Source organism: Crocodylus porosus, unplaced genomic scaffold (genome assembly GCF_001723895.1).
Source record: "Crocodylus porosus isolate Cpor-Errol unplaced genomic scaffold, CroPor_comp1, whole genome shotgun sequence".
NCBI classification, from domain to species: Eukaryota; Metazoa; Chordata; order Crocodylia; family Crocodylidae; genus Crocodylus; species Crocodylus porosus.
The window spans coordinates 764,340-787,831 of record NW_017728910.1 but is presented as its reverse complement, the minus strand read 5'-3'; the positions used below and the strand labels follow the sequence as shown (position 1 = coordinate 787,831).

At 41.9% G+C, this 23,492-nt stretch overlaps 1 long non-coding RNA gene across 3 annotated transcripts in view; it reads right to left on the bottom strand.

Moving 5' to 3' along the window:
- Positions 1 to 23,492, bottom strand: part of LOC109308335 — a 111,876-nt gene that overhangs the window by 23,263 nt on the left and 65,121 nt on the right. Inside the window, exons 4-5 of one of the 3 annotated variants that reach the window (XR_002100581.1) lie at positions 11,970 to 12,055; positions 8,502 to 8,620 (exon numbers count right to left, since the gene is read on the bottom strand). The exons of the other annotated variants lie outside the window; for them this stretch is intronic. This is a non-coding gene — a long non-coding RNA (uncharacterized LOC109308335). The remainder of the gene's footprint in view (positions 1 to 8,501; positions 8,621 to 11,969; positions 12,056 to 23,492) is intronic. 3 annotated transcript variants of the gene reach the window in all.

The window sequence follows — 23,492 nt, the reverse complement described above, 5'->3', positions numbered from 1 at the left end:
GGAAATCACAGAGAAGCAGGGCTGGCCAGACCCTCCCATACAAGCACAATCTAAAGGGCAGAGGGTTTGCTTGCAGAATCCACAACCAAGAACACCCACCAGGGGTTCTGTGTTGTTGGGGAAAAAAGCCACCTAGGACTTCCTGCAGCTAGTCCCCCCTACCCACCACACCACAGTGGAGCCCGTCACTGTGCTCCTCTAGCCCTGAGCACTGAGGGAGTGCCCCCCTAGCCCAGCCCAGCCCACTGTAGCAGCGCTGTGACAGCCCAATTCAGCCTGGGCACAGGGAGCCAGGAGCAATCTGGGTGCAGAGCTTTCCCAACCCAAGCTGCAGCTGGCCAGGAAGGGCCCTGCCCCCACAGCCTGGCCCCCTCCGTGCCCACCCTCAGCTCCACCCACGGGATGGCCTGACTCAGCCCCACCATCCCAGCCTCAGGGGAAGTGGGTAGATGGTGGGGCCAGGCCAGGCCATGGGGAAGGGCCCTGTCCCAGTCAGCTGTGGGTCAGGCTGGGGCCACAGGAGTGGCATGTCTGGATTGCTCCCAAGCCAGGCTGGGCTGCCACAAAGCCACTGCAGCAGGCAGGGCTCTTCCCCTCCTCCTTCTCGTCCCCCACTGTGGGGCTGGTGGTGGGGGGACTCTGTGCAGCACTTCCTCAGGGCTGGAGGGGTACAGCTCTGGGCCCCACTATGGTGCAGGTCAAGGGAAACTGACCACAGGAAACCGTTGGTGACCATTTTTCCCAGCAGCAAAGGGCCCCCTGGTGGGTATTCTCAGTTGTGGGTGCTGCGAGCAGACCCTCTGCTCTTTAGATTGTGCTTGTATGGGAGGGTCTGGCTGGGGATTAGGCAGGGGCTAGACTAAACACTGACTAAAGACTTGTGAAGGTCCCTGCCAGCCCCACTTCTCTGCAATTCCTCCCTCCCACCTCCTCTTCAGTGCCAGCTGGAGGCTGGGATCTGACAATGCTTCCCTCCCACCCCTGAAAAGCCTGGCAAGGGCCGCTTCCCCCTTTCCCCTCCAGGTACACCCCAGCTGGGGTCCCTGGAGGCCAGGGTAGGGATTTAAAAAAAAAATCATACTCAGGCCTGCTGGGGCCTGGCCACGTCCCTACGACAGCTCAGCTCAGCTTCCCTCTAGCCTTCTGGCCACTGCAGAAGGGAAGGGAGGGCTCGCTCTGGTGCCCCCCCGGCTTTGAGCTTGAGCCAATGCAGGCATGTGGTTACATTTCTGGAATCAAAAGTGAATGTTTATTTGCTTGCAAATCAGTTCAATCTACACAGATTAGACTAACTTGCCAAGTCTGAATCAATTCAGCCTCTGGCTTTTTGAATGTCTGTACTCAGCCAAAAGTGTGCTGGTTTTGCACTAATGGGAATTCCATCAACCTATATACACACATTATTATTACAAGTTACTTACCACTTTGGTACCTAAGAACCTAATATCCTTCCTTGCATTAGATCAATGAGATCATTTCTGCAATGACATTTTACTTTTTGTAAATAAAGAATTGGGCCACATGTGTTGGTGTGGATCAGTGAAAATTTAATTAATTTTAAATGACAGGATATAAGCATCAACATTTTATGTATGCTTAGCAAGACTACTCCATTCCCTGCAGATTCATTGTTCCACCTAAGTCACCAGGAAATCTAGGCATGCTTGGAGAGCATTAGATTATAGTATGGTATGCCATCTGAGAACCTACATTGACTGTCTTCTCCCTTTTCTTCATCAATTATTGCTATAAATACAATTACTGAAAAAGTTAAGATCATGTGATAGAGAAGCCTAAAAGATTCAGAAGGCAGTTTTATTTACCTCTTCCTCCCTCTCTGATAATGTAATTAATTGTGTAATAGTATAACTAGGAAGTTACATGCCAGTTTCCAGCATTAAAGCTGGAAAGTTCATAAGCAGAGATGATGGGAAACAAAGGGGCATTTCTAAACTGAAATAAAGGGCCACAAAATAGTGAGCCACTTAGAAATCCTCCTTGTCTTTCAAGTTTTTGGCCTTTCTCAGTCTGCTCCAAGAAATAACAGTGTGAATATGAACTCCAACCTACTAAGGCCAAATTCAGGTCTTTTTTTCCTGTTAGTTTGATTATAAGGGTCTTTGTTCTATCAGTTGTAAAGTCTATCAATAAAGCAATGGGCTCTCTTGTCCCAGCCCCTGTGAAATTGACAAATCCAGGCTAGTCTGAGGGAATGTGGCTTGCTTGACTTAACTGGAATTACTTCTCCTCTGAGCTGAGTTCAATATGGCCTAGTATCTGTAAATCACACATACAAGCAGAAAAAGCAAGATGTTCAAACTTAAAAGCATTCTGTAGTATGTAGCTGGGGTTTCTCTCTTCAACACTGCCCGTGTTCCATCACTGAGGTCTTGAGCAAAATAGCACAGCTGCATTTCACCTTTCTTCCTTACTGATAATCAAACTCTTGCATCAGAAACACATAATGCAGGTATTTACACATGATTTTGTCACAGAATTTCTCTTGATGTTTTGGTATTAATACAGTAGCCATATAGTAAGGAGAGGAATTGTGTTAGAGCTCAGAGATTACCTAAATAAATATTTGTTTCCACCATTCTCCATTCATAATTTAACATAGTAGTTAGGGTACATACATACCATGATACTCTAGTGTATAGAATCAGACTTAATTACTGTGTAGCAGTAACTGCCTCCAGCTAATGGCAATTATCTTTTATGTCAAGTTGTAAGGGCTTATGCCTTTGGGAGCAGGTGGTTCCAAATTCTACCCTGGCTATTGTCACTTTTCTGTTACTTACCACTGGAATTGTGAAGGTCATTTACCAGAGCCAGATTTTTTAAAAGGGTTAGCTTTCAGCAGCTTTCTCTACAATGTTCCACACTTAATTTTTGCACATTTAATTTATGGTCTGAAGTCATTTTTAAACAATTTGTATTCTTTTAAATAATTTGATTTGGGAATTCCAACAATGTCATCTTAATAAAGAAATTGGTGTTCGCACAGCTTCTTTAAAATGGTGGTGCAGTACTTTTAGGTCTGCAATGATAGCCTTGAAACTTCTCAATAAAGACTAGAACCAAATTTTGCTTTCCTCTATGCTGTTTTGAATGACATCACACTAGCTTTGCACCCATGTAGTATAGCGAGAGGTCTCATGGATTCTGCAGTGGTAGATTAGATTCTCTGGAATGAGGGAATCTAATTCTCAGAGCAGTGTCATTTTCTGCAGACGGATACTCTCTTTGTTCCTCATAGTTTCTGGCAACATAGTTGCCAACACATGCTGTTAGCAGATGGCATAAGTCATATGTGGAATTTGCTATCATAACATATCTTCCATTCTTCTGTCCTGACTGAAGTGCAAATATAAAATAAAAACATAATGACTACGTTCCTTTTCAAAGCAGGAACACACAGAGTTAAAAGCAAGCTCCAATATAAACTTTCCAAATATTTCAGCCTCCCTGTCATAATTTAACTGCTCAGCACATGCTCTTTTTAGTCAGAAATGCAGGGGGCACATTACAATAGAATCATACTTCTTGATGTCCACATGTCAGCTCCTTTTCAGGATCAGCTGTTAAAAAGCAAGCATGCATTAAAAGGAGATAGCCATCACAAAAGCATTTTATCCTGTAAGTTGAAGCATCCATCTGTGCCACATAACTAACTGTTGTAAGACTGGCAGAGCGTAGTGAACTTTGTACAGACAAGCATGAATGGGAACCTTCGCAGATGTAAATGTTATGCAGTATAAACTATTTGGATAGACTGCAATTTAGCAAAATGTTTAAGCATCTAGGTAAAGCATAATTTAGTGATTTGCTGAATTGACCTCTTAAATCATTCACTTCTGATTTGGATATCTGAAGAACAATGCTTGGGAAAAGCAAGAGAAATAACTCATTGAAGAGAGATCTTCTTATTCTGCTTTTTATTGTTTTGTATACATTGATGCATTCTGATTCATGTTTTTGCATTCCTAAATTGAGCCATATCTGGTCGCTCACTCTTCCTGAAACAGTAATGAGAGACTATGGCTTTTAGAAAGCTACAACATTCATAACACATAAGTAATGCATATGCTTTACTTATTTTTTCTAACATGAAATTGTACTTCAACTACAAATCTGCACTGGTACCAATGTATCTTAAGTCATGAACAACCTTCTAGAGTTTGGCTTCTAGGCTGCCCAATAGAAGAGGAAGAGGAAGTGACTTCCTTTGGTCCAATAGCCTACTGATTAGAGTAGGGGTCAAACTCACAGGGGCTCCTAGGCTGTATCCAAACTGTGAGGATCCCTGCAGGCCAGATCCAGCAGCAGCAGCAGCAAGGGGGTTAACACAGCCTTCACTTGCCCACCTTGCCACTGACATCCCCAATAGGGCTCCGTAGCTAGAAATTTGGCAACGGGCCCACCTCACTTGCCGTGCCTCCAGAGTCCCAGGCACTCTAGGAGCCCTGTAAGTTTAGGGTGACCATAAGTCTCAGTTTGCTTTGGACAGTCCCAGATTTTGTAGGCTGTCCTGGGTAGCTGGCAAAAATTCAAACAGAAATCCTAGAATCACAAGTCTGTGGAGCCCAATTTGGCAGGGAAGCAAAGTGGCATGGTGTGCTAGGTGGGTAGGCAGGCAGGCACCACTGCTGCCACGCACACATGCCTGACCCAGCTCTTCCTGAGAAGCAGCTGGAGATGAAGGGTGGGCTGGGTTGGGCACTACTCCCCGTGTCTAGGGTGGGGATCAGCCAGGGCAAGTGATGGGGAAAGAGCACTGCTGTGAGCACAGGCAGCTCACATGATTGGGGGGGGGGGAGGAAGGGCATGTGCATTTGTGGCACCCCCCCCCAACCATGGCACCCTGGGCAGTCACCCATGTTGTTCACCCTTAAGACCAACACTGTGTGGCATACAAATTCACTCTGCCAAATTCTTTTCTCAGTGTTTTTCTAACAATGTTAGTACATTCTCTTGGCACTGAGAAAAGAATTCAGCAGGGTGATCTTGTCTGCCGCATTTTGCCAGCCTTAGTGGAGTGGGTGATGTGACCACCCAGGGCACTGTGGTCAGGGGAGCACTACACACACACAAGCTGTCAACTCATAGCAGTGCTCTCCCTCCCACCTCAGGCAGAAGGAGTGGTGCCCAGCCCACCCCCTGCCAGCCTCCAGCCACTGTTCAGGAGCACCTGAGCCAGGCAGGTGTGGGTGGGAATACCTGCCCACCTGCCTGCCTGGCATACCATGCCGCTCTGCCTGCCCACTGGACTGCACCCCGCTACCATGCCTCTGCTTCCAGTAGCATCACTGACTTGGGGGAGGGGGGGGGCAGTGTCCCAAATTTCCTTAAAAAAAATAATATGGTCACCCTACTTCAGATGGATGAAATGGTTCCATAGCCAAGATCCAGTCTGTGGGCTGCATCTCTAACCCCCTTGTGTTAGAGTGCTCACCCGGCGGGAGCCCCAGGTCAAAATCCCACCCTACCTGACGGGTCATAAAACCACATCTCCCACATCCCAAGACAACACCTTAACTACTAGGTATAGGGGAATCTGAAGTAGGGCGTGGTAAACCTTTCCTGTTGAAGTTGCCCTGTTTTATGTAAAAATACTTAAGTATTCATCAGAGCAGGGACTGGCATCCAGGTCTCTTCTTTCTCGGGTAAGTACCCAAACTACGAGTTACAGGGCACATCTACACACGTGCCCAGCTGTGCAGGTGTTACTGCACAGTCATTTAATACTTGCTACTGCACAGTCCTGGTGGTGCATGGGTCATTTCCAACCCTACTGTGCTTTAGCGGCGGTGGTATGATTCATGCCCATGGACGCTACATTGCCATAGCTCATTGCTACAGCAACAGTGTGCCTTGTGTAGATGTCCCCAGATTATTAGTTCACTTTCATTCCCATTCTTACCCACTGACTATTTAATTAATACATACCTTGTAGAACAACATCAGTAGAAGAGATAGAAGAAGCTTTCTCCACCCCCAGACTAGCCCATGCTCTCTGGTTAAGACACTCTTCTGGGAGCCATGGGTTTAAGTCTCCAAAGGCAGAGGAAGGATTTGAATCCAGGTCTCCCAAAAGCTAGTTTATATAAAATACTTGGGTATTCCACACTAGCCACGAGGCTACTTGCATGGGGGTAACATATTATAAGACTACCTAGAGATTTGCATCCTGCAAGCAAAATGTGGAAAAGAGTCCAGTTTGTGAACCACTGTCAGACATTCTGAACTATTAAATGCAGGCAAGACTTAGAGATTCTTGTGCATGGTGGTCAATTAGAAACTTAGACTTCCAGGGATTTTAGGCACCTCCAGGGTAAGGCAGGGTTTTTATGAATCCACATTTTGGACTCAAGCATCTATTGTGACAGTAAGATGCCTAGGGTCCTCTTGTGGCTCTAATCCAGGCTGATAAACCATAGTACAAAAGAAGGCCCTTAAGCATAAATCAGATACATTAGACTAGACAGCATAGCATCACTTCCATAGGCTTGTTAAATATTCTGTCACCACAGAAGTTGTCACTAAGCAAAACAGGTTTGAGTATCTCTCTGAATTGTGAAAGCTGTTTTCCTTATATGCAACGAAAAGGAAACCAGACTCAAGTATCATAGATTCTGATTGCTACATTTCTTGGTTTAAAATGTCATTTTAATTTGCCACCATGCCTAAGAAAACTAATCTCCAATAATTTATCACATGAAGATAATAAAGAATGCTTCACTGGAACCATCAACATCTTGTAAGACACCCTTGGCATGGTTTTATCACCATCTCTGCCACCAAAATAACTCATTCATTGGATTATACAGACAGGTAAAGGGTAATTTTTTTGCTTTTGTTAGTTAAGTTCTTTCAAGTCCTGGATAAACCAAAATTGTCTTGTTCTGCAGTTATGCTTGCTGTTGATATAGCAGGGCATTTATTGTCCTTTTCACTATATTTAAATCATTTGCCAGTCTTCAGAAGAGAAAGACTAAAAAAAGTTTTCTTCCATGTGTCATGGCATATCCCATTAGCAGCACTTCTATGCTGGGATGCAGAATATAACTACTGAACCCCAGCAACGCTAGAAGCATAGAGAAGGAATGGTGGGCACAGCTATTACTTTCTACAGTTCTGCTAATATAGCAATTCTGCCTGTGCACCTGGTTTCATCTTCCTCTAAATCAGGAGTGCTCAGTCCCTAGATGGTGGGCCAGATCTGACCTAGGGGGTAATGTCATCTGGCATGCCAGGCTCCCCACAAGTCTGAAAATTTGGCAGTAGTGGATTGGTGGCAGCATTAATAACCACTCCTGTTGTCAAATATCCTGACCCATAGGGAACCTGTCAGATAATATGGCCCTGCACACTAGATGGAGTGCACAGAGCTGGACCAGGGCCACACAGAGCCCAATCCAGGTATATGGGGCTTGATCTGGGGACCAAAACTATCATGGACCAGACCCATACGACTCACCTAGCCTGTAGGGCTGAAAGATTGGGTACCACTGCTCTAGAAAGTGTACTGTGGATATAGCTGTGTGTCACCTGACTCTTATTTCATTAACATTCTTTTCCTAGTGCAAACTGTGATTATATATCATATCTCCATTATGTTCTCATGTTGATTGGCATGTCAGGATGTGGAACTGGAAGCACTGCAGAAGTGGTATGCTCAGAGCCTGAATTGAGCATCCCACAGTCAATATTTAAGTAACTCATTAGTGACCACTAGGAAGCATAATCCTTTTCTCTCTTGCTTCCTCTGTATTACACAAAGCTTACAGAGATTAGCTAGAGCTGTAAAAAGATCCTCAAGCCAAAACACAATTGTGCCCTTCATTTTTAATTCTTTACATTAGAAGATGTTTTTACCATTGATCAATGGTTACATTATTATAGCAGGATTCATTCTGTCAAAATAAGTGTTAAATTTACTTTTAATTCCATCAATTACTCAAGATTTGGCTAATATACAATTTTGCACAATACATTCAACTACCTGCCTAGTCACTAAATACCTAAAGTAACAATAAATAATTAAAGTAACAAATTACTGCCTACTAAAATTAACACCCTTAACATCATTGATTTGTATGCATATGGCTACTTAAGTGAACAAAAATTTGCTGGACTGGGTCCCCAAGTGAAGACCATTCTCAAAACTTGCCATCTGCAGCAAAGACTTTTAGAATATCGTAGCTGGGATAAATGAACACCAACATGTTGGCTGGTACAGCACAAAGGACTCCTTGCAGAGTCTGCATCCTATTACAAAAATACCAGCTTCTGTATTTTGCATCTAAGACTCTGATATACATTACCCCAGATTATTTAGAATCTAATCCAAATAAGATCATTTGATCCTAGAATGCTGATTAGTTAAATGCAGCTTGAAGGTCTTTCCTACATGAAAGGCTTTTGGTTTCACGCAGAACAACAATTTTTCCTTTAACTATCACAGCCAGGTAACATTTGTTTAATAATTCATACATTACCTTGTAAAACAGCTTATTTTTACTTTATTTCAAACTGGTACTTCAAGACCTTTCAGTTGCCTTCTTTTTAGGTTCAAAAGTTCCAAGTCATCAGGCATGCATGTTTGTCCTTGATTTCCCTTGAAGAAAACATAATTTAAAGAAGCCCCTACCCTATTTCTCTTTCCCTGCTGAAGTTTCTCCTCTCATTTGCTTTCCAACATACAATAAGTGCCCCTTCCACACATGAGTGAGCTTAGAAAATCATTTAGAATACTAATAGGTTGAACCAGTTCAGCAAACATCAGGTAATTATGCCTTAGAGGTATGTTGGGAAGTCAGATATTTGTGAGTAATCCTTCCAGCTATTTTCTTACGCTTTATATCTGTTAAACTAAAACCCAATAAAATGAGCAAAGAGACAAAGAGGAAAGGATATGAGAGGAGCTCTACTCCATCTATGTAGTACCCAGTATGCACCCCACATTCATGAGAGATTTCCTTATTCCCTTCCACATTCTCCCTTACCTTCCTGCATTGAGCTTCATGCTGATAAAAGCCAAATATACATTGACTCCCTCCAGAGCCTCCTAATCCAAGGCAGCTGCAGGGTATTTCTTGGAACCAATGCAAACACTCCTCCAGGGACCAATCCTTGCTGGACTTGCAAGGAAACAACTGAGCTCTAACACCTGTGTGGTAGCACAATGAACTGCCATTAGCTTGCCTGGTTAGACTGCTGAGTACTTAAATTTCCCCTTACCTCCTGTCATTGTCTTGTTGGTAACAGTTCTTTTGTAATACATACCCTTTTAAATGCACATGTCATGGTTCAGTATTCCTGTATTACAGAGTTAAATAAATTTGTGCCTGAACAGGTGGACAAGTGCACCTCAAGTAGACACAGGCATTGTAGGCATAGATAGAACTGTCATCACACTCCTCACAACCACAGTCACCTGTTCATGTGACGAACATCCGTGATTTCTTGGCAGGGCATTGGCTTAGTGTTGAAGACTCCCATGGTGAAAAGTCACCTTGTACAAGAGATTTTTACTAATGTTTCTCTGTGGCTTCTGGTAGCCTGATAATAACAGGAGGGGTTTAACATCTTTCAACAAGACTTCTGCTTGCAAGTATCTTATATGCTCTTGAAAATTCCTATTCTACATCTGTTCCTATTTGGAAATAAAACAACAACCCTCTTCCCTTTTATAAGAATTAATAGATACTGGACATTTTTTAACAGAAAGAAGCACAGGAGATCTTGCTGGGAAAAATCCATCAACTATCTTACAAGGAAACTAAATCTAAATTGCTGCATGCTTTTTTCCAAAGAACAATTATCAATTGAAAGGAGAACAGTGCTGCTTAGGTGCTGAGCTCTTGGGGAACCCTAGGCACTTTCACAATACCAATAACCAAAAAATACAAAGCCCTAGAGAATTATCCTAAAATGCCCAGTCTTGAATTCTTTACTGCTGAACCTGAGTCTGCAAACAAGCATTTGCATGCACTGCATAGGACTATTCATAGGCATAAAATTACTCACTTGCAGATTTGTATGAACTGGATCTTAGCCATTATTCTGGCCAGATCACCATTGAAGTTATGGATTTATGCAGTTATGGCTTATATTTTAATTAAAAAGGAAAATCTGGATAAGAAACCAGGTACAAAAATGCTACATACAATTATCCTAGTTGGTCATCCTGTAAGGGAGCACCGCAGCTGGTTTAAATCAACAGAGCTCCACTGAAGTTAGCAGGACTATGTCATTTTATACCCACTGAGGATCTAGCTTACAGTATTGAGGCATTCTGCTCTCTTCCAACTGTTAATAGTATCTCCTACAGTCAGTTGCATTCAAGAATTTGTAATCATTGTGTCAAAACAGATCAACTTAGTTCTAAGATGTATATGAAGTCTAAGTAATTTATGGAAATATTAGCTTTGACAAAGGATTATTTTATTTGGATGTTTGTTTTCTCAGATTTCAACTTGGATTTTTTCTCAAAATATTTACTCCTCAAAGGCATTAGATGGAAGAGTGTCAAAACTCAGCTCAGGCTTGTATGTATCAGAGTAACTGGGCTTGTCCTTTCCACATGCCCAAGTCCTTTTTTTATAGTTCCATAGGCACAGACACAAATGAAACCTTATCTCTGGCTCCTCCTCCCACCAATCCCAGTATATCGCTGGCTGCTTCTCCCATCAATCACAAATCCTAGTGGGCTTCCTTCCCTCTGGGAATCCTAGATGTATCTACATGTGCATTAACACACTTCAGTTAATGCACATTAAATCCTCCAGGCGCCTATACATTAATTATTGCACTCTAGCAGACTCCAGCATCTTGTGTATCAGTGTCTCCAAGCTAAAAAACAGCAGTGGAGATGTTTTAAATACAGCTTGTGCAACAAGATTTATTTAAAGCATCCCTGCTGCCATTTTTCAGCACAGGGATGCTGATACACAAGATGCTCCAGGCACTTTAATTAAAGCAGCTCTTGGGGATACTCTAATTAAAGCGCCTCCCTCCCACTCCCAGAGCGCATATTTAAATGCCCTCTGTTACCACAGCAGACCCTGAGCTTTCCTGGAGAACCTCCAACTCCTTCAATTTAGTTAGGTGCAGCTATCAGTTAACATGTTAGGCTTGTTTGTCCTAAACCTGGGTGCTATTTCCTGCAAGATAATACCAGCAACATATTTAAAATACACAGCACCTAAAAGCTCCTTAGTCTGCTCTTACACCTAACTAAAGGCACAATAACAACTGCTCTAAAGTCACACAAATTCACTATGCAAAATTTGGAACAAAATCAGAGACTTTTGCAAGCATAGTTGTGAATGAAACATTTAAACAACTCACAGAGGTTTGAAAAAAGACAAAGGAAAAAAAGGGGAGTAGTCATTGTTTCAACAGTTTGCTTGGATTAAACTGAATCATATTGGGCTTCTACCCCCAGGTTCTGTTTACTTCTACTGATAATTTGTAAAAGACCTTAAAGCTTTGTGCTGAAAGAATGCAGAATACCATTAGAAGACTGATGATGAAATGATTAAGAAGGTGTATGCCTAGTGAATACCATATTTGGGAGAATTCTGTAGGTAAATATGGCAATTCCAAAAAAGAAAAAAAAAGTGGAGAATATCTTTGCAGAGTGGGAAAGAAGAGCTGAAGTGTAGGCCTAGATGGCAAAAGCCCGTTTTTTGATGGTGTCGTAGCACCTCCTGACAATGAAGCTACTGATTGGCTATTTATCATGAAATGTTATGGAGTCTTCAGTGGACTTTGGACAACAGGATATATTGGTAGCACTCCCATGAAACTTCAGTGTTTTGTGTGTGCACAAGATAACTAATATTTACTATATACCCATGTGGCTAGGTAGGAGTTGAGCAAAGGTTGTCTATTGTCACTTTGAATCCGTTGTCAATACATTGCTTCTTTCATTGGGTTCACAGGGTTGTTAGGCAACTTACCAAATGCATCTGGCAAAATCATGTGATTTACATAACCACATATCCAGAGAAACCCACTGACTCTGCTGAATTGTTTCAGGTTTACACTGAATTAAGAGAAATAAGATGGCTCACTGTATTCATCTTGTTATCATATCATTAATAAGTAGCTCTAGGAAGTATGGTAGACAGACATGCTTTTTGAATCCATGTCAGTGATGTCATGGCTATATCAGTTATGCTTAGGAAATGCTCTAGCTATGACTGTTCACGGGGCAAGGGTAAAATGACAGCAAATCAAGACAGTCCAGTATTCAGGCCTAATTCATTCTTCCACATGTGCTGTTTTATCTCATCAGGCATTTCCTGAAAACTAGACTATGCTCTGTTCCTGGGCATTATCCTGTACAGAATTATTCTGTAATGCTTCCTATTGGAAGCTGCCTAGGTAACCTAGGTCATGGTGTTTATGTTTATAAATTCCACATTGTAAAAGCAGTAATCCCAATGAGATGGCACATTTCAGAGTGAGTGATCAGAACAGCAGAAGTTTAGTGCACCACCATGTATGAGCTAAAAAGCTAATGATTAATTATATTTAGATATAATTTGTATAACACCATGAACTTCAGCTTATGGTGAATGCATCCTGCTGGCAAGATTTGGCTTTGCAGAAAACTTAGCAAATTTAGCAACAATGAAGCTGAGAAGGCAGGAGCATATTGAAGCATGCTGAGGAGCACTGGGATATTCAGGGGGCTTGAAGGTTGTCTGGGACTAGTAGGTTTGGTAGTTGAGTTATCTGAGTTGTTGGGTGCTAGCATTTGGAGGGCTGACTGCTGTGAGGGATGGCTATTTTATGTGGGTGGGTGATAGCGGGAGGTGCTAGGGTAGAGTGCTGTGAGTGGGTGTGGTCCGGGATGAGCTATGGGACTACTTGAGTACTGGCTAGAGTAGCCTGAATCTAGTATTGTGAGACCCCTTATTTTCAGATCCTTCCATCCAATTTGCCACCTTGTAGGAAGCACAGTCAAAACACAGATGACCATACTGCACAGTGGCATCTAGCAAAAGGAACTGTAGATCCACCGGTAGCTCAGTAGTAAGGGTTCAAATGTAGCTGAGCTGGACAGTATAACAGGGCTTCCACCTCTGGGACCACCCCACAAAATGATCATCTTGGTGAATACTGCTCTACCTTGCTTTCCCTAGAATTATACAAAGCATGCTATAATGACCCAGAACATATATAGCTTCTTTCATATTTTATTTGGCATTAGCATGATTTCTTTATTACATTTTAATATGATCATCATCAGCTATCTTGATCTTAAGATGATGCAATTTCTTAATCACAATGCAAATGTATTTTAGAAGTATTTTTCTCATATAATTTGTATAAGACGTTGTACTCTGCTTGCTTTGGGCCTGCTTTTATTTCCTGGTGTAACAGAGGTCCATTTCAGTTCGTTTTATGTTGTATTTGTGTTCAGAATGTAATGCTTGAAGCTTGTACATGGGAATCTACTTGAAAATAATTCAGGTCTAGAGCTACAAAAAAGTTGTAAAGTGCCCAAAAGTTTCAGTGTCCTTGGATTATGAGAACCTATTTTCTAAATCTATAATCCTATGGAGATTGTCCTTAAAAATAACTGCTCCAACTGTTAATAGTGTCTCCTACAGCGAGTTGCATTCAAGAATTTGTAATCATTGTGTCAAAATAGTTCAACTTAGTTCCAAGATATATATGAAGTCTAAGTAATTTATGGAAAAAATTAGCTTTGACAAAGGATTGTTTTATTTGGATGTGAGATTTCTCAGACTTCAACTTGGATTTTTTCTCAAAATATTTACTCCTTAAGGGCATTAGATGGAAGAGTGCCAAAACTCAACTCAGGCTTGTAGAGAATAATCCTAACTTGTGTTGTTTGGAAGAATATGCTCAGTTGCCCATAGGCAAAGGTCCACATTGTCAGCAGAAAACTCAACATTTCATGGGTACATGCAGTTGCCTTTCACTCACAGTAATAGTTTCTAGAGGTACACTGGCATGGTAACATTGGCAAAATTGTACTACCACTGCCTAGACTGCACATGTTCTGTATGTAAGTATTGAGCAGCAGTCTCCCAGGATCTTTAATGAACACTAAATTGATTTCTTCTGTTGGGGTTGGTGCCAGAAGTTCTCTTCAATATCTCTTATGTTTCATTCATGAAATCATCTGCTGTTTCATGGGATGAGCCCAAAATTATCAGCTGCCTGAGATAGCTCCTATCAGCAGAGAAGAGCCAGACCCTCTGTAAAGATTGCTGACCAGAGAACCGGGTGGAAAATACTGCTGCTACACATTCCTAATACCAAATGGTAGTGGAGAATACAAGTATTAATTGGGATTAAAGGGAAGTAACTGGCTTAGTATAATATGACAACTGTGACAAATAGAAAGGCTCGTTTTCTAGTTATAGTAATCCAAGTGTCACATTTCCCATGTAACATGTCTTGGATATTGGCCAAATACCTTTGGAAGAGAGATATTCCTTATTATTTTTGGGTCACTGCAGAGAGCTGATACCCTTATTTTTAGATCCGTGGACAGGGGTGGGTTCAACTATTTTTAGGTCATCAAGTTTCCCTTACTAGTCCTTTCTCCATCTTTGCTCTAGTCCTGTAATAGCCATTCTGTAGCAATTTCCAATTGCTGAATGATGGAAACCATCCATGGTCCAAGAAGAGATGTAATGGACAAACTTGGATTTTCTTTTGTTTGCCAGTTGTTTCCTTTCTTTCTAAATGCTTCCTTAAATGCAGACTATAACAATACACCAAAACAAAAGAGCAGAAGCAGAAACCTAATGTAAAGGATAAATTAAAGTCTAGCAAAAGGCAGCAAAAAGAAACAGCTTCTAGTACAATTTTGCCTTGAATTTCATTAGCAGATGTGTTTATTTAAAATTACGAAAGCAAATTTGAAAAACAAAGCAAAGGATTCACAAATAATAGATGCAAATCACAGCACCACAACTGTCAGACTGTGAGACATAAAAATACCTGGTATATATTTCCATTCTGCTGCCCTTTCTTGTCTTTAGTACTTTATTCCTAGATCAGTGTAACTACTAATGGTGTAAATTACAACTCACAGGGCACGTCTACACATGCACTTTAATAAGCAGTAGCTTATTTTACTGTGCATTAAAGCATTGCATTAAAAAAGTGCTATTATGCTAATGCACAATAAAATAGGCTACTGCTCATTAAGCGTCACTTAAAAAGTATGTGTTTGTGCTGCTGTGCATTAGGGCAGTCTAACGTTCATTAATTTAGTGCCTCATGCTGGAGATACTAAATTTAATGTACATTAGGTAAAGCATGTTAATGCATGTGTAGATGCAACCACAATGAGGGAAGGGAGCAGAATTTGGCACCAAATACATAAGCAGTAATATGTTTCTTGTTTGTCACACAGCACTATTTCTAAATGTCTTCTCACTTACACATTTTTCCACTTTTGAAAACAGGACACTTAATTGGGGATGCATTTGTCTCTCATGCCACTCCAGTTCACTGAAGCTAAACAAAAATGCTGGGATTGTATTGGCTTAACACTGAAAGTTGTTGAGCAACATCCACCATAGTGCTTAGCACCTTGTGGGACTGAACTCAACTAATTTCCCCCCACAAGCTGTAATAGAAGAACTACATGTACCTCAAGAAAAGGAAGACAACTGAACAAACACAGTGAGATGTCACAGAGCTAAATGTGTTACTTTTATAACAGAGCAGTGATTTGGTTTAGACCAGTGCACCTCACCTGTTTCTTCTTTCCTCAGACAGAGTGGGGAAGTTTGCCATGTTAGAAAGAAGGCACAGCAGGGGGCACCTTAGAGAATAACCCATTCATAAGCTTTCATAGACAACAGCCTGCTGCTTTGTTGAATGCTGTGAAACATCAGATGATAGCATCTGGTGAAGTATGCTGGTGCCTATGAAAACTTATGCATTCTGAATGAGTTAGTTTCAAATGTGGCAGACTTCCCTTCCTTCTGCCAGCAGTGTATGGATGCAGCTGGGCTCCAGGGAACTCAGGGGCAACAACTTAATGTTTGCCATCGCAAATTCAGTTGCATTTGTGTGGCTGCCAGCAGCAGCTGCTTTTTTTGCACCCCCTCTCAAATTGGCACCTGGGGTGGTTATCCCATTTGCCCTGCCCTAGTTATGCATCTGCCTTCTGTCATTCCTCAAATAGTTCAGTCTGCTCTGAAACTACAGGAATTTTTTTGCCATGTTTTGCCTCTTGTAGTCTATGAACGATGGATGTTTAAAAGTGAAAAACTCAAGGATTTTCTTGCCTTCCTTTTGTTGTGTGGGAAGGGATCCTGGGAATGCCAAACTAAAAGACCCCTCTTTATCCCAGATCTTCTTCTGCTTTTCACTGGGGTGGAGGGAGAGAGTTAAGTTAAAAAAGAAAGAGGTGTCTATCTGCACAAACACGCAGTTGGCAGGGAGAGACACCCCTCTCAGCACAGAAGCAGGGGAATGGCACTTCTACAGCATTATCCCTCCATCCCCTTGAACACCTCAGCTGAACCTCCATCAGGACTATGTGCAAACAGGTCCAACTAGGGAGGGCACTGCAGCCTCCTATGGCACTGTTCCTTGCTGGCTCTGCAGAGATCTGCAAGGTGGACAGAAGGGGAGTAATGCTTCATAAAATGTCCAGAGTACTGGCACTTGGAAGAGCTTGCCTTGCAATTTGGTTTGTTGCACAAGCAAATATATATATATTTATATATATATATATTCACATGTCTCAGAGCCACAGACCTGCCATTCCAACAGACAGTTCCCAGAAAAGGTAGAGATCTAAGTCAACCAGAGGCAAAAAGATGCTTTCTGCTTGCACCCCCCACCCCCATCATTTCAACAAGGTATAGGAAAATAAGAAAGGGATAAGATAGTACTGAGATGCTTAGGAAATTTGCCTTACAGAGGAGTGAACAAGGATATGGAGCTGGGTAATACAATGAAATGGGACGGAACTGAATCAATGTCAGACACTAAGCATGAGAGAAGTTCAGGAGATGCAAGGAAGGGAGAGAGCACTAGCAGAGAGCAGTACTGAAATGAGCAGAGAGATAAACCAGCCTTCCTATAGGACTGGGCCCTTGGAGGTGCTGGGTGCCTTTGACGCCTGCTAGCTTTGATAGGGATCAGTACTCAGAATACTGCACTTTGGAGAACGGATTCCTGGTTCTGCTGAGCACTCCATTAAATCAGAATCGAGCAATTATTAGCCTCCCCTTTAATTTTCTTTTGTTTCAAAACACAAAAGCAATTGTGGTCTACTGGATACAATTGCAATGTCCCGCCTAGGTCTTCACTTACATTCATGTCACAGCCTCATCCTTCCCTGACTTGTCTCTGCTACAGTTATAGAAACCTGCCCCAAGTGCACAATTCTACCATTCCAGTTGGCAGCCATCTTGCAGTTACCTATGTGACATATCTTGTATAATTATTAAGAAGTCACTGGAGAACTAGACTATACCATCTCCATGAAGCAAGCCCTGCCCACTCACTCCTACTCCACATATGCCAAGTCCTGGCAATAAGGCTATGTGGGCATGTCGGAGCAGCACTGAGCATGCAGCCCAGAAACACTTGTCATGAGCATGCCTATTTTCCATGAATTGGGCAGTGCTGTAAGGCCACAAATTACCTTATTTTATGCACGTGGAGCAGGAATGAGTGGGGAGGTCATGTTTCATGGCAATGCTCTTGAGCATGCCACAGAGGCTGAATAGACATGCCTTAGAGTTCACAGGAGATTTGATTTAGAGTAAACAATATTTAGTGTAAATATTAAGATAGAATAATGTAGCAAGATGCAGAAAGAGAGAGGGATAATAACATGGGTTGGTGGTGAGAGATTATTTCAGAGATGCAGATCTGGCTGTGAAACAAAGAACCCTGGTGTTTTTAAATTCTCCTGGTTAAGTTCCTCTGTTGCCAAGTGGATTATTTCAGCTGGTAAAACAACCTGACAAAAGAATTTGCTAACAAATTCTTGTGTTGCTCATATTGTGAGCAACACAATATGATGGAATCACTAATACTCATTTTGCTGGTACTCATGTGGGGAGGAAGGCATTCATTCTAAAAAGGAAATTCTCAGTATGGAAAAGCCTGAAATTTTAATAAACTATAGAAATTATTTTAAAATCCTATGGAATATAATAGAAAGTGATACCCTTTCTATCATGTTTTTAACTTAGGATATAATTAGGATATAATTTTCCATTAACTCCTATAGGTTGGTCTAAAGCATAGATGTGTCTTGCCCATCCCGACAGCTTTGAAGTCTGAACCCACTTTCATGTCAACTTAATACTGGGAGCATGCCGACAAGAACAGAACTAAATGTAGGGCAGCTGTGCACAGGACATTTCATCAGCTTGAAGAAAACTCCATCTTCACTCCCAGGGACAAAAAATAGGTATCAAGCAGGACTGCACATCAAAAGCAATGGTCATGGGCCTGCCAAGTGTACTACCTCATCTGTACTTCACACATGTGCCGAGCTGGTCATCTGGGAGTCTCTTGCTAGGTACAACCTTCAAATTATGTCACAGTAACAGTGGTCATCAATACTCTGACAGAAAATCTCTCCTCCTGAACCAGGGTCTGTCACTTTATTCATATGATTCTTCTGCAAGGCGTTTACAAAGTCAGTTTCTGTTGCTGGTTTGCAAAGAATACCTATGGAAATAATATAAATGTTGTTGAAGAAAAGCTGTTTGTTTATTCATTGTTTTCCTGCAACCACACCACAAAAGGCTGAGGAGGAGAGCAGGGACAAGGACAACCCAGGTGAGTTGAGTAATATAAGAAAAAAAAGGAAAAAATCAATGTTTCCACAGGAGGATAGTGTCGCAGGACACTAAGGTGCCCTGCTCTTGGAAGAGCGGGAACTGCCTGGGGAGAGCCCAAAGAGCCAGGCAGAAGCCCAGGTGCAGGTTGCCATGGCAACTGGCTAAGGAGGAAATTAATCAGCACCTGTACTTGGTCAGCTGGCAGGAAGGGGCAGGGCCTTGGGCCCATATAAACCCCAGGCTGAAGCTGAGGGAGGCAGGTCCCTGCTGGCAGCTAAGGGGGAAGAAGGCCTGACTAACCCCTGCTCTGGGTAATGGTAAAGGGGCAGAGCACACCTTCGGTGCCTGTGTTAAGTTAAAGCCCAGGGGCTTAGGTTTTGTTTGTAGTTTTATAAGACTGGTGGTTTGGATGAGGCTATTTGGGGAAAGGGGAGGCCTCATTGGGGGCCCACAGCAACGTGGGGACCCCAGCACAGAGAGGGCGCAGAGACAGGGCTGCAGAGAGCCCAGTGAGGCTGAGGCACCAAATTATAACAAGGCCTAGGCAAGACAACTTCGGTACCATATGTGAGGCTTGGGGTGTGTTAAAGGGGCGGCTGGAGCCATGCATATAGCCCATAAGGCTAGGGTGCCCCCGAAATACCCATTGTGAAACAAGACCCACAAGGGGTCCAGGAGCCCACAGGGTTCAGTAAGTCTATCAAACCGTGTCCAAGAGGACTTAAAGGCAGCCTCCCTATTTTCATATTTTTCATCAAAGATGCGACAGGCAAGAACCTGAGGGTGCCCATTGGGCTAAACTGGCACAGTCAAGGGGCCTTAGGAGAACATCCATCCCATGACGGGTAGTGGCAGTAGAAACTCAGTCACTGAATTCACTAGAGTGAGGGCAGCTACCCATCAGTGCCCATTGCTGTCAGAACTTTAGCTAACATGCAAAGAGGAAGGGAACTCAGGCAGAAGAGTCTTAGTTAGGAAGTCTATTTGGAAAACAGTGGAGCTGGAAGGTGGAAGCACAGTTTTGAGGATAGAGTTGGGGAATTAGTTGGCACTGTCCTGGCAGTGCTAGCTGCTTTCAAGTAACAGTTCAGATTTGTATCTGTGGGTTTGGTCCTTCTCTATACTAAAAGGAATTTTTCAGTCTCAGCAAAGAACGACTGAAGCGATGATTCAGACAATGTTCAGATAAAACAGGATATGAAAACCTACTTAGACCTGGAATCCTTTCGTACAAAGATTTTTTTGGAACCTGTTTGGAATGACCTGCATAATACACTGGTGGGCTCTCCACTCCTCGGTAATGCAGCTATCCCAAAGTCATGCAACAGATGGTCTTACCTCATTAAACCATCATGTTCCTCATTCTGTCTCTCTAGCACTGTCCCTATATGCATAGGTGTATGTGTGGACTATAGTTCTTTACCTACATATAGAAATTAAAGGAATTATATCAGTTTTAAGCTGGTGGAAAATCCCACATATACCAGTTTAAACACGTCTCCTTTCAGTTTAGATTAAACTTGTGCTAATCAACGTAGGCTCCTAAACTAAATCAATATAAGCCATTTTTTACTGATTTAAGGTCAAGGTTTCTCACAGCTTTTTGCACCCATTTAAATGAAGGATTTAAAATCACACCTTTAGTTAAACTGATGGAGCTTTACCTAGAGTTGTCAGAACAGAACAGAACCAAAGTCTTTTGGTCTGGAAGGTAGCGAGGCTGTCAAACAAATTATCTGGCCCACTGTGGAGAAATTTATGAATGATTTTGACATTGTGGTTTTGAGAGACACATAGTTTGGGAAGATGGCGTCCTTTCCTGGATTTATTACATTAAAAAGAATTGAAGACTAGAAAGGGTGGGTGCAGGGAGGCTTGCTTACACTTTTCTGAACAGGAGTCTGACTGAGGGATTAGAAGCTGAAATGGACTCTAACATCTCCTAGAAGACTTCCTTTGATTACTGTTTTAAAATCACACCTTTAAACAAATCACACCTTTAAACTGATGCAACTTTATTTAGAGTGTTTGTCCTCCTTAGAGTTTATCAGAAAACAAAAAATAATTATGCCTGAACACTGTAAAATTTTATTTTAGTTTTTCCATTTAAATTATCTGACAAGCTTCCAAAAAAAGTATCTACCCATGACAAATTTCTACATTCTTAATCAGAAAATAGTGCTTTTAGATAAACATTATTTCCATCATTCAACGTTTACTCATCTTTACTGCCACTAGAATGTTGGTTTTCACATTCTTTAGAGACTTACTGTTGGCAGTGTTTTTCTGGCTATATTGCAGTGCACATATAAATCCTGTCTTCTTCAGCGGAAGATGAAAAAACATGCATCAAGGCTGCCAAGCTGATAAGAAGGGAGACACCATGAATATGAACCAACCACCATGTGCCAGAATGAAAAGCAGTGTAGCAGGGAAGTTATGTTAAAGTGATTGTAACTGGGGCCACACTTAAAATAGTGTGACAACTTGAGAAGTACGCATTTTTCCCCAGGGTTGTCTTAAGCATGTTCATGGCTGTGAAAGGAAAATGAAAAATGGTCCATCTGGAGTGTTTTAACGTTTAGTTGCTGCTTTTCTTTTTCAATGGAATTTTTTTTAGCTTAATCATTTATCCTGCTAGGGATTTATTCATTGACATTTGTGGCTGTCAAAGACATGTTTTAAAGAGCATGGAAAAGCCAGTTCAGAAAGCTTTTGATTTTATTTGTACTTGCCTTTTTAATATGCGCTAAGATGATTTGTTTAACCACCTACAAGTTTTTGTCCATTTACAGCGGTTCATAGATTTTTAGGCCAGAAGGGCCAGGCCATCTGATTTGACCTCCTGCATAAGCGGGTCAAAGAATTTCACACAGCAATTCATGCAGTAAGACCAAAATTTCTGGTTGAACCAGAGCATTTATTTTAGAATGGTATCATACACACAGCCTTATGGGTCACATTTTTCCCTTAGTTATTCCGACGTATGGGACAATGTACAGTTCACCACATAGAAGTAATTAGTTGGCTTTGTGCCATCTGTTCCCCTGACTACTACATCTGGTAACACAGAAGAGGTTCAAGGCAGCTCCAAGTAGCACTCCTTGCTGCCAGCAGCTGTAGTGGCCTAGGGTCTGATGGAGACCTATGTACTTTGCCTTGCCTTCCGTTTTGGCATGCTTCCCCCCATGCCCATCTTTCATTCCCATCACAACCCTTACACCAAGGAGTTTGGATATGTAAGAGCCACTACAGTCAGTTTGTACCGAAACAAAATATTTCTGTGGTAGGGAGATCCTTGTCGCCTCATTTAGGTAAATATTCTGGCTGCTTGACACTTACTCAGTAGCACAATAAGCCAGAGGCAAGAGCCCCTGAGACTTCACACTGTTATTTTATCAGTCACCTGCTGCTTTCCTCCTTAGAGAACAGCTGAACCAAAGAACCAGTGGATTTCAGTGCAGAATTTATTCAATATTCACTGAAAATTGCCATTCACTAGGTACATTGCAGTGCTCTGAGGGCCTTGTTTAGTACAGTAATTTGAACATAACTCTTTATCTTTCTTAATACAGGCAGTTATTGTCTTAAGGTTTCTCTCAGAACACTGTGTTCTCTAGAAAAGGACCATGAAACAAAGAGCATGTTGTGAAGGGTATCATTACTTTTGTGCCATATTTAACATATCTCATAAGGTTATCTGTGAAATGCCAAAAAGGATGTTTATCTCATGTTATACAAATACCTGAGGCTAAAGTTACTTTGATACAAACCTTCTTTGGTTCATTTCTATAAACAAAGAACTACCTTAAGGGCCACTTTTACAGAAGTACCAGCATAGTATGTTTGGGATTTGTTTCATTTTGTCTATAATGAACACCATTTCTTGGAGCTTTTTTTGACCAGTTATATCCAAATGGTAGCTATTCCTTTCAATAACCAATTATAATCCTATTTTCTGAATGATACAATTACAGGTTTGAAAGTACTTCTCTATGAAATTGGCTATCATAGTAACTATATTCCCTCCCCCCAAAAATAAGGTGATAATTTTAAAAATAGCCTCTGAAATGTGTTTTGTATTTATTTCTGAGCTTCAATCCTGCACATTTCTATTCCTTGTTGTGCTGTAAGCATCTGAGAAATTAGATGTTGTGACATGGGATTTTTAATAACAATAAGAGGTCAAGACCTCATTGTTACCTGATAGCCCTCAAACAAGCACTACAGCATCACTGCATTCCCTAGCGCTATGCTGGGAATTTGGTTTAATACAAACTCAAAGAGAAGGATGTTATTCAGTAAAGCCCAGGTTCTCTGTCATCCCCACGTGATAATGGACTTATAACACAATACAGCCATATTAATTGTCATGCTTGTGCACCAGTACCATAGATCAGTGAGTGCCAGTCTTTTTGGCAGTCATGCCACAATTTAGCCCAGTGCCATTCTGATCCCCTTCCTCTATCTGATCTGCTGCTCTGCTTTCTGTTCCTTACTCTATACTCGCTGCCCAATCTCCTATTCTGATTTCTGCTTCCTGTCTTGCCAGCCCTGTGCTGCCTGATTCCTCCCTGATCTGTCATGTGCCACACATAGATTTCATAGACATTAGGGCTGGAAGGGACCTCGGGAGATCATCGAGTCCAGCCCCCTGCCCAAAGGGCAAGA